At 51.3% G+C, this 12664-nt stretch overlaps 1 protein-coding gene across 1 annotated transcript in view; it reads left to right on the forward strand.

Annotated features, from left to right (window-relative positions):
• NEK5 (NIMA related kinase 5) overlaps positions 1-12664 on the forward strand; it is a 416861-nt gene that overhangs the window by 131158 nt on the left and 273039 nt on the right. The gene's annotated exons all lie outside the window — the stretch shown is intronic.

The raw sequence follows: 12664 nt of genomic DNA on the forward strand, positions 1-12664 counted from the left end.
AGCCTATGTGGTATTACCACCGCCCAAGTTTCCTGCAACAGACAAAAATCATTAGTATCAATGAATCTTGCCCATTCTGGATCCCTTAAGTTTTTGGAAACTCCGGCTATGTTCCAAGACACTAATTTTAGTGTCTCCACCATTTCAATTGGGGTCTCAGATTGGGCCACAGATGTTATTTCCTCAATTGTTGACATTCGTGTCGGCATATCTTCTACTACTCCTAGTGCAATAGGACCTCTTCTGCTCTCCCCCTGAACACTTCCATCCCTCGCTACCGTATTAGCTATCTGTGAATTGGCTGCAATTGGACACCCTGAGATAAATCCAGTGACATGAACATGACAATGACCCAAGGTTCCCTGGTCCCCAGGATCGTTAGGGGGTACCATTAGGGCCAGGTTATATTGTAAACAACCTTCACCATGGAAGGTTAGGGGACCTAAGTGATCATCGCACCCCATGGGCCTCTGGATATTGTCAATCAGTCTCGGGGCTTCCACTTCTGTTCTTCCAATCGGAATTCTTGAGCTTATTACAGTGGTTAGGAAGTTAGCCCCAGGAGTCCCCATCACTTCAGCTCCATTGTCAATACCCTCCATACTCATCCCCTGAACTAAAACAACATCAATCACAGTCATCTAGGCTGTTAAATATGTTGAACCTATTTGTGGTCTCCAATGGCGTAAATGGTTTTAAATGGTCCATTCTCCTGTTGGTGGTAGTATTGGACCTAGTTGGTACAAAGTTCCACCCATAGGGATCAGGGACCGACATGGAGTAGGGCACATATGGAGGGTTCCTGACATTTTGTATGATCGGAGGGTAGATGTTAGAATAAACTTGTGTTTGCATGTGTTGAGGGGGTTGGTGCTGGGGTGGAAACACCACTGATCTTGGATAAAAATAAGTCAGTGGTCGGGGAATAATGCGGTTGTTGGCATTACCTGGGGGCCAATTTAATATAAAATGGACTGCATTTTGATCTCTAAAGTTCACTACCACCACGTCGTCCTCAATATCCTTGGGTCTGCCCCCCAACCACTGAAGGCGGCGAACGTGTACAATTTCGCCTCTGATGTTGCTTGCAATTGGCCTATATAAACTCAGCCAATGCATGATCTTGTTCTTCAGTTGAGCAAATCCCTCCCGCTTGTCCTCTTCCAACTCAGGCACCCCTGTGAGGACTACCACGAAAGGCACTGCTTCCGGTGGGAGTTCTGGAAGGGGCGCCCGATTTGGTCTCCTCCAAGTATGCCTAGTGCTTTCCCCCTCCCTTGTTGGTGTCCCCAGTGATGCATTACCCAGGCCCTTGGGTGGTCTACTGGCCAAAGTAGCCGAATTCTGGTCGGGTTTGCTTGTCGATAAATTGGGAGGTGGATTAGTCTGTTTGTTTTTATTATTATTGGGGAGTTTCGGGGTAGTCGGATTCATGTTCGATACAGGAATCGGGACAGATGTAATGGGTTGGTTAGGCAGTGTAATGATTTGCGAAGCATTATTTGCAGCTGTCTTGATAGAAGCTTCCTTTCTTCCTAGTTCCTGCTCTATTTTCCCTAGTCTTTCTTCCACCTTATTCAATGTCTCTATAATTGCTAGGGAATAGTTCCTAATTAAGCATTCGATGCTCTCCAAAGTAACAAAATTATGGGCCACTTGAGGCACAATATCAGCTAGGGGGATATCAATGCTAGCCTCCCTTTCTATATGCATAGTAGTACAGGGTAGTGGCGTTATATTTGTTACCTCGGATGCAACTATTGGGGCCTTATCACTCCCAGTGGTAGTCTTTGCCTTTTTGCCAAAGTCAGAGTGACTCAACTTTTGTTGGTAAAGTTCCCCCCTTTTCCGCCTTTTTTTGTTAGGGGGTGGGCCATAAATTCTAGGCGGCGGCGTGATTTTTTTTGCCCTGTTTCGTATAGTATTACGTGTCATAGGTGCAGGGGTGATCAGAGCCTCAGTTATAATAGGAATGCTAGTGTGATTAGTAGGCGAAAGACCATTTCTAGTTATCGTAGGGCAAGTACTAGGTGTCGGCGGACAGTCTCTAAATACAAGAGGCAGGCTATCCAAGAAAAGTACACTTTCATTGCCGTTTTGGCTCCCTTCAATAGTGGCAACAGCAGGTAGGGGTGACTGAGTCAATAACCTATTCTTCATACTTTCTACAGAACGGCGGCGTTCCGCTCGCCGCTCTGCTAAAGCAATTTCCTTGGGGACATCAGCAGCAGTCTTTGTGAAATAGTTGTCCAGAGTTCCGTTAAGCGTGCCCCCTAACTTGTCCGACATAACAGGGTCTTTGCTTAGCGGTGGCAATGACATTTGTAAGAGACACCAGCTATATGTAATGGAGCAGGGTAGACTTACTCAATACATACACAGAAATCGGCCAGGGAGTTGGGCCCAGTCCAGTCTCCTTGGTCCTCTGAGGGCCTCAGAGGGCCCGCCCTTTCCCCGGGCTTAGCCCCGGGCTTGGTCCCGCGCGCGTCCCGCTAGCGCGAGACTCGAGGGATTGTGATAAAGGAGCTGTGGGCGGGGAAGAGACACCAGGTGCGCTGGATGTTAATGCACGAAGCACCCTGGGTCTCGCAGTCCGTGCCCCGGCAGTTAGATCGATTTCAGGCACAGGTTCCTCTTGAATCAGGGTCCGTGATGAGTAGGCAAGCAGCAAATATCCAGGTACGGCGGTAATACCAGCAATGAAAGGGACCACAGATCACGGCTACGAGCGGCTCCCGCGGAGCGGGGGGCGCGATCCGTTGATAAGCACAGGGAGCTGTAGGCGGGGAAGAGACACCAGGTGCGCTGGCTGTTAATGCGCGAAGCACCCTGGGTCTTGCAGTCCCTGCCCCGGCAGTTAGATCGATTTCAGGCACAGGTTCCTCTTGAATCAGGGTCCGTGATGAGTAGGCAAGCAGCAAATATCCAGGTACGGCGGTAATACCAGCAATGAAAGGGACCACAGATCACGGCTGCGAGCGGCTCCCGCGGAGCGGGGGCCGCGAGCCGTTGATAAGCACAGGGAGCTGTGGGCGGGGAAGAGACACCAGGTGCGCTGGATGTTAATGCGCGAAGCACCCTGGGTCTCGCAGTCCCTGCCCCGGCAGTTAGATCGATTTCAGGCACAGGTTCCTCTTGAATCAGGGTCCGTGATGAGTAGGCAAGCAGCAAATATCCAGGTACGGCGGTAATACCAGCAATGAAAGGGACCACAGATCACTTGATTAGCTTTTTCTTTCAAGGGAAAACATATGGGTTTCCACAGAACAATGTTCAATAACATTTACCCTCCAAATCTCTGTTGCGGTTATTCCCTCTTATCAGCCAAAAGACTGTTTCAACGTTAGCCACTGTCTGAAACGTTCTAACATAAGGAGATAGTGATATGGAACAGTATGTCTTGACTCCCTACCCCTTCCCCTTAACTACAGTATTTTGAAACATTTATGTTTACCGAAAAATAGCAGCTAAGGAATACAAAGTTTGAATATAGGAAGGTTTATTGTGAGTTAGGGTCAAGGACTCCCCTTTTCAGGTATATTCCTGCTTTCTATACTTCAGCAGATCTGTTCACTCCTCCAAGCTGATCACCAAACTGTGCGGACGCAGACACTGGTCTTACTGGTCTAGTGTAAAGTAGTGTTAGAACTGGCTATTTCTGGTAGGCTAAGGCTGACGCCAAAGCCAGGCAGAAACCACCATTCTAGTCAGGGCAAGGAAGTCACACGCCAAGATAACCTCTGCTCACCCCCTTGGTAGCTTGGCACAAGCAGTAAGGCTAAACTCGGAGGCAATGTGTAAAGCATTTGCGCCAGCGCACAACAGCAACAACATACTAGGCACACCACAGAAGAGACTCCACACAAGGTTATTATAAAAATAACTTTTGTATTGTAAAAACACATCAGATAAAATCACACATATACATGGTGCCAACTGGCACGGGCAATATTCACAGGGATTATGTACACAAGACAGGGCCACAAGGGCCACTGTCATAGTCAGATATAGCACTTCTAGAATAAGAAATAATAAAACATAAAATGGTAATCACAAAGATAACAACCAGTAACCACTGGTAACAGGAACCAGGACCTTACTAGGACCACCTGTACTAAGAAAGAAGAACCACCTAAGTATCACACAGCATTAGGGGTCTAAGAAAGAATACATTACTCATGATGCAATAAACCTACATTCAGAGGAGTAGAAAAGACAACCACCTAAGAATAACCACATTTAGGGGCATAAACCAGAACACCTTACCCATGATGCATGAACACATTCAGAGGAGTAATAAGGAGAAACACATGATGACTAAACATTCAGAGGTGTTAAGAATAGAGCACATGATGCAATAAAATCACATTCAGGGGTGCAGCGCAAGAAGACACATGATGACTAAACATTCAGAGGTGCAGCGCATGGAAAGGAAGACACATGATGCAGTAACACATTCAGAGGTGTTAAGAATAGGGCACATGATGCAATAAAATACATTCAGGGGTGCAGCGCAAGAAGACACATGATGACTAAACATTCAGAGGTGCAGCGCATGGAAAGGAAGACACATAATGCATAAACATTCAGAGGTGCCTAATAAATCAATAGCGCAAAAACACACAGTAGGCAATTACTATTTAAAAGCATAGAAATCACATTGCGCCTACCCTACATAAGCCACTACCTGTGGCAGTCCCTAGGCCAACTGGCCTTGTTGGGGCAAGGATGCCCTGGGTCCAAAGTCAGGGCGCGCTGCCATGCAGCGCCAGTCCAAAGTACAAAAAGCCTAAACGTGGCAGGTGCCCACTAAGTGCTGGGCACCTGGAGAATCAACAAAACGGCGCCAGCTAAGCCACACAGGCTCTGAAGCCAACACTGCGCACGTTGGAGCCACACAGGCTCTGGCCAACACTGGTCAAACGTTGGAGCCACACAGGCTCTTAAAAACACATATGGCCCCTCTGAGCCACACAGGCTCTCTTCAGCGTTGGGGCGACCCACTGCCATCCGGGGCCGCCCTGACTCTCCAGTCACTTCATAGAATGCCCCCAGCGCCTCTCAGGGCACGAAATACAAAACAAATGGGGCTGGGAGCCTCTCCGGGCTCCGTGCACGTTGGGGCGACCCACTGCCAACCGGGGCCGCCCATGAAGCCTTCATGGCTTCCTTCTGGCACTCTGGGTAACGTTGGGGCGGCCCACTGCCATCTGGGGCCGCCCTTGAAGCCTTCGTGGCTTCTCTTCACCGAGCGCGAGCTCGCGCTACTGCGGGGGAGGGGCGGACACCGACATCGCGTCCCGGCGCCCCTCCCCTGCTCTGCCCCACTCCAGCCCAGACTCACCGGGGCTCTCGTTGCTGCCGGTCTTCCTCCTGCAGCAGGGCTCCCTCGCATCACGGGAGCCCTGCGATCCGGCCGCCATGCTGCCTCCTCTCTCTCGCCGGGGAGCCTCGCGGTGGGGGCAGGCACCGACAAATGTGCCTCGCGCCCCCTCCGCTTCCGTCCTCAGGCCGCTCCTCTCGCTGCAGGGCTCCCTCCGCTCACGGGAGCCCTGCCGACCAGCCGCCATCACTCGTCCTCCTTCTCTCCCCCGGGCAGCCTCTCTCCTCTCGGGCTGCGGGGGCGGGACTTCCGGCCGGCCGCGCTGGGATTGGCCGGCCGGCCATCCACTTCCGGGTCGCTGCGGGCAGCGCAGCGGCCCTTCTCCTTTAGGCAGGCAGGCGGGGAGGCATTTTAAAAGATCGGCAATACCGGCGTGGGCAGCCGAAGTTTAAATAAAGTAACAAATAAGCGAGGTGGGCACTCGCCAGGCTGGCAAAGCGCTCCTCAGCGCTAGAATCAAAAATAAAGCGCTCGAAAGCGCTATGGGCAATAAAGTGCTCCCAAAGCGCTAGAATAAAAAGTAAAAAGGGTCCTTCCAGCAATGCAGCTCCACCATGCTGCACAAAGGTCCAGAGAGTCCCAGGGGGCAAAGCAAAGTCCCCCCCATCAGCCCAGCAAGGCAGAGGGGTCCCCCAGGAGTCCAGGAAAGTCCATCAGGTGCCCAGGGCTGGGCAGAGCCAGGGATTCCCCTTAGCTCAAGCAGCAGCAGCCCCTGGCAGATTCAAGTTGAAAACAAGAACATTTTGGAAGGGGATACAACCCCTTTTTATACAGTGCAAAACCTTTGAAGTCCTTTGAAGCAGGCAGTGTGAGAACCAGCTGGACTGGTTTAGAGGGAAGTCCCCTTCAGTATCAGGGACAGAGGTGTCAGTCGCCCAGCGGGAGGTGGAGCCAGCTTTGTAGTTACACAGGAACAGCCCTTCACTATCAGGTGCCATCTCCTCCCACTTCCCTGGCAGCAGATGCTGCCTTTCATCCATGGGCTGACTTCAGACAACCTCCTGGGCTCTCCAGCCCCTGTCATCCTCAAACCAGACAGTCAATCCACAAGCAGGCCCATGCACTCTGGGCCAGGCTCACCAGCCAATCACACGCTAGCACCAACTTGCACAAATATGCCAACTTCCAAAAGTAGGACTTCTAGACTAGACACAGCCATGTCGCATACATCATTTTGCGGCATTCATTCTCACGAGTTCTCTCATACCAAACTCGCCCCTGCACTCCCCACGCATCAGGAACTACCATGGGCATACATATTCCCCATTCATTCCTATGGGAGGGCAGGTCACTCACCATTCATCCACAGAGAGCTCAAGCACTTTACACTGTACCACAGTGAAAAAGTGCGCAGAGGCCTAAAATCACAAATACCAGGTTCCATAAATAGGCTAGGAAAACGCAAAAAGTCTAGGGGTGAACCTGCCTAATAGGCCGGGTCCAACACAACCCCCTTCCAGCCAAAACGCAGGGTAGACCAATCACACCACTGATGGGCTTCACTGCTTTGGGCGACAAAACCACGGACACGGCCTCGCACAGCAGGGACACCGTCCAGTTTTGCGCCACTCTGAACCTACATGGTTTCCTCCAAATAATAACTCTCTGACTCAACTAGGGTACCCCACTGGTACACACTAGTCATCCACAGCCAAGACCAGGCCATAGGCCATCCAAATCACAGGTCCTAACTAATCCACAGAGTGGGGGGTAGTAACCCCTGGCATACAATAGCCATTCTCCACTCTCTCTCTCAGTGTAGCTACAACTACCACTGATCCAACAACCTAGGGACCATACCCTCAAGCTGACCAGAGGTCACGGGCAAGAACGCCCCACCCTACCTCTACTTCTGGGTTTCCGCACCCTCACAGAAAAGCACTCACCAGAACACAATTCTTCTACCAGATCAGGACCTCACTCCATCACTGGTCTACCACCTGGAAACTATTTCACTTCTGAGGTACAAAGCACACAGCACAGTTCCTCTTCAAGCAGGTGGGGGGACACTGCACACAGCAAAGCCCCCTTTCCTCTACCTTAGTGAAAACAACAAACTGCAGGTGAGCCCCAGAACACACAGCAAGGGCAGCCCCCTCAGTCTCTTCAGCTGATCCACTTTGGTAGAGATTCCTCTTGACCTAGAAGTTTCCTAATCTCCCAACCTAAGATCTAAACCCTCAGGTTACACCGGGGTCAGAAGTAAGGACACCGTCCCTCTGCACCCCCTTCCAGTATCAGTATGTCTCAGGCTAGACAGAGCACACGCCAGCGGCGTATCAGCGACACACTCTCCTCCAGTACAGGCCACACCCCAACCCGGCTTTCCCCCCTCCTCGGGGAACGACCTCCAGAGGCCCCACAAATGGTCAAGCACTCTAGACGGTCAAATGCTCAGCGAGCCAGGACTTCTGCACCCTCCACTTAGGAGCGGTACTGCCCAACACTAGGACCGCCGGAGTTCTGGTTACAGACACTCCCCGTCCTCTAGACACAGGAAGATCCTCCTCAAATGACCTATGTACAGCTTAGGCCCCTGACCTGGCGCTCCCTTAAGGAACCCTCCAGGCCCTGAGATAGGGTTTCAGGCCAACGTGGGACACACCGTCCCACACTCACTCCGCCTCCACTGAGACAGGGCGTGAGCCCCTACACCCCTACCATACTACTGGGACCCAGCTGGGTTACACATGAACCTCTTCCCCTTTACAGGATCATCAGATACACAAGTCACTCCTTTTGGAACCACCCCCTAATGCCTCTGCAAGACATCTAGCACACCGCCAGACATCCACCTTCTTGTCCAGTGCCTCTGCAGGACCTCCTGCACACCACCAGAGGTACACCTCTCATGCAAGCTCTTTAACAAAAAGAAAACTCACACCAACTCCTCCAGTTCAGCACATCACTCATTCGCACACTCCCCCCCCTCGGACTGGTAAGGCAGTTTCCACCACCCCTGATCACTCAACCTGACCACACGTGACACAGGTACCAAACTCTGGGAGCGGGGAATGGGAATTAATACACTGGACACATTTAAGCTGCCACCACTGGATCCTACCACACTGGGGAATCCAGACACACACACTACACTCAGGGAACAACCACCCTCCTGAGCTAGTCATTTCTCCTCACACTCCCTCTCTTCCATCTACCCACACAGGGACAGGATTTGGGATTGGACACGGGACCCAGCAAGGGATTCCTAATCTATGGGAACCTCCCCCCTCTAATGGCGTCCCGCCCTGTCACTTTCTCTCATCTGCCACTAAACCTAAAGCGCAGAAACACATTTGAAAATGACACTCTTGAGGAAAAAAATCAAAAACAATAATCCCAAACATGTGACTATCTGAAAAAAACAATTGCAGAGTTTTGTAATGTAGCCAGTTGTCGCTATGGCACTGCGCAAACACAAGTCCAAAATCCGCACCGCTGACCAACAATGTTAGAACTGGCTATTTCTGGTAGGCTAAGGCTGACGCCAAAGCCAGGCAGAAACCACCATTCTAGTCAGGGCAAGGAAGTCACACGCCAAGATAACCTCTGCTCACCCCCTTGGTAGCTTGGCACAAGCAGTAAGGCTAAACTCGGAGGCAATGTGTAAAGCATTTGCGCCAGCGCACAACAGCAACAACATACTAGGCACACCACAGAAGAGACTCCACACAAGGTTATTATAAAAATAACTTTTGTATTGTAAAAACACATCAGATAAAATCACACATATACATGGTGCCAACTGGCACGGGCAATATTCACAGGGATTATGTACACAAGACAGGGCCACAAGGGCCACTGTCATAGTCAGATATAGCACTTCTAGAATAAGAAATAATAAAACATAAAATGGTAATCACAAAGATAACAACCAGTAACCACTGGTAACAGGAACCAGGACCTTACTAGGACCACCTGTACTAAGAAAGAAGAACCACCTAAGTATCACACAGCATTAGGGGTCTAAGAAAGAATACATTACTCATGATGCAATAAACCTACATTCAGAGGAGTAGAAAAGACAACCACCTAAGAATAACCACATTTAGGGGCATAAACCAGAACACCTTACCCATGATGCATGAACACATTCAGAGGAGTAATAAGGAGAAACACATGATGACTAAACATTCAGAGGTGTTAAGAATAGAGCACATGATGCAATAAAATCACATTCAGGGGTGCAGCGCAAGAAGACACATGATGACTAAACATTCAGAGGTGCAGCGCATGGAAAGGAAGACACATGATGCAGTAACACATTCAGAGGTGTTAAGAATAGGGCACATGATGCAATAAAATACATTCAGGGGTGCAGCGCAAGAAGACACATGATGACTAAACATTCAGAGGTGCAGCGCATGGAAAGGAAGACACATAATGCATAAACATTCAGAGGTGCCTAATAAATCAATAGCGCAAAAACACACAGTAGGCAATTACTATTTAAAAGCATAGAAATCACATTGCGCCTACCCTACATAAGCCACTACCTGTGGCAGTCCCTAGGCCAACTGGCCTTGTTGGGGCAAGGATGCCCTGGGTCCAAAGTCAGGGCGCGCTGCCATGCAGCGCCAGTCCAAAGTACAAAAAGCCTAAACGTGGCAGGTGCCCACTAAGTGCTGGGCACCTGGAGAATCAACAAAACGGCGCCAGCTAAGCCACACAGGCTCTGAAGCCAACACTGCGCACGTTGGAGCCACACAGGCTCTGGCCAACACTGGTCAAACGTTGGAGCCACACAGGCTCTTAAAAACACATATGGCCCCTCTGAGCCACACAGGCTCTCTTCAGCGTTGGGGCGACCCACTGCCATCCGGGGCCGCCCTGACTCTCCAGTCACTTCATAGAATGCCCCCAGCGCCTCTCAGGGCACGAAATACAAAACAAATGGGGCTGGGAGCCTCTCCGGGCTCCGTGCACGTTGGGGCGACCCACTGCCAACCGGGGCCGCCCATGAAGCCTTCATGGCTTCCTTCTGGCACTCTGGGTAACGTTGGGGCGGCCCACTGCCATCTGGGGCCGCCCTTGAAGCCTTCGTGGCTTCTCTTCACCGAGCGCGAGCTCGCGCTACTGCGGGGGAGGGGCGGACACCGACATCGCGTCCCGGCGCCCCTCCCCTGCTCTGCCCCACTCCAGCCCAGACTCACCGGGGCTCTCGTTGCTGCCGGTCTTCCTCCTGCAGCAGGGCTCCCTCGCATCACGGGAGCCCTGCGATCCGGCCGCCATGCTGCCTCCTCTCTCTCGCCGGGGAGCCTCGCGGTGGGGGCAGGCACCGACAAATGTGCCTCGCGCCCCCTCCGCTTCCGTCCTCAGGCCGCTCCTCTCGCTGCAGGGCTCCCTCCGCTCACGGGAGCCCTGCCGACCAGCCGCCATCACTCGTCCTCCTTCTCTCCCCCGGGCAGCCTCTCTCCTCTCGGGCTGCGGGGGCGGGACTTCCGGCCGGCCGCGCTGGGATTGGCCGGCCGGCCATCCACTTCCGGGTCGCTGCGGGCAGCGCAGCGGCCCTTCTCCTTTAGGCAGGCAGGCGGGGAGGCATTTTAAAAGATCGGCAATACCGGCGTGGGCAGCCGAAGTTTAAATAAAGTAACAAATAAGCGAGGTGGGCACTCGCCAGGCTGGCAAAGCGCTCCTCAGCGCTAGAATCAAAAATAAAGCGCTCGAAAGCGCTATGGGCAATAAAGTGCTCCCAAAGCGCTAGAATAAAAAGTAAAAAGGGTCCTTCCAGCAATGCAGCTCCACCATGCTGCACAAAGGTCCAGAGAGTCCCAGGGGGCAAAGCAAAGTCCCCCCCATCAGCCCAGCAAGGCAGAGGGGTCCCCCAGGAGTCCAGGAAAGTCCATCAGGTGCCCAGGGCTGGGCAGAGCCAGGGATTCCCCTTAGCTCAAGCAGCAGCAGCCCCTGGCAGATTCAAGTTGAAAACAAGAACATTTTGGAAGGGGATACAACCCCTTTTTATACAGTGCAAAACCTTTGAAGTCCTTTGAAGCAGGCAGTGTGAGAACCAGCTGGACTGGTTTAGAGGGAAGTCCCCTTCAGTATCAGGGACAGAGGTGTCAGTCGCCCAGCGGGAGGTGGAGCCAGCTTTGTAGTTACACAGGAACAGCCCTTCACTATCAGGTGCCATCTCCTCCCACTTCCCTGGCAGCAGATGCTGCCTTTCATCCATGGGCTGACTTCAGACAACCTCCTGGGCTCTCCAGCCCCTGTCATCCTCAAACCAGACAGTCAATCCACAAGCAGGCCCATGCACTCTGGGCCAGGCTCACCAGCCAATCACACGCTAGCACCAACTTGCACAAATATGCCAACTTCCAAAAGTAGGACTTCTAGACTAGACACAGCCATGTCGCATACATCATTTTGCGGCATTCATTCTCACGAGTTCTCTCATACCAAACTCGCCCCTGCACTCCCCACGCATCAGGAACTACCATGGGCATACATATTCCCCATTCATTCCTATGGGAGGGCAGGTCACTCACCATTCATCCACAGAGAGCTCAAGCACTTTACACTGTACCACAGTGAAAAAGTGCGCAGAGGCCTAAAATCACAAATACCAGGTTCCATAAATAGGCTAGGAAAACGCAAAAAGTCTAGGGGTGAACCTGCCTAATAGGCCGGGTCCAACAAGTAGTATATAATGGGCTTCCAAAAAACTCCTTGTCAGGTTGTAAAGAGTACAAAGTCAGGTAGCCAATATTAGGATCACTTTGAGATTGCTATCCTGTATGTACAGGGCATATTGGGCAAAGGTTATGGCTACCTTAAAAAATGGGCAGACCATTATGTACCCACCGGGAACCTAAAATTCTGCTTGGCCCGTCTGATCTAACAATTTTCCCTTAATGGACTAAAGTGTGATGGCAGATCCTTGGGGGTCCATGGACTTGAACTTTTGAATAGCCTTGGTTCCAAAGAGAACCCTTGTTCCTCCAGTTCAGGAAACTCCAAACTCTTCAAACAGTCTTTCAATTAAGTCTATCACTTCCTGGGAGCAATCAAAGAATGCCAGATCTCCTCCTCTGGTTGTACTCTAACTCACATGCTTTCATAAAGTTTTAGGTTTATTTTGTCTATCTGTTTCAGTGATCTGAAGGGACTGTAGTGACATGCAGCACTTTATAATAAACAAATAAATAAATGTATACTTTGTAGGGGTGGGTGGCAAACTCCGCTCCACTGGCGGAATTTCCAGAGTTCTGGCTGGAGCGCAGAGTTCTGGAAAAACTCTATCACCCGCTGCTTGGCTGAGTTTTTCTCGCCAGCGTTAAG

The sequence above is a fragment of the Lissotriton vulgaris genome, chromosome 8 (genome assembly GCF_964263255.1).
Source record: "Lissotriton vulgaris chromosome 8, aLisVul1.2, whole genome shotgun sequence".
NCBI classification, from domain to species: domain Eukaryota; kingdom Metazoa; phylum Chordata; class Amphibia; order Caudata; family Salamandridae; genus Lissotriton; species Lissotriton vulgaris.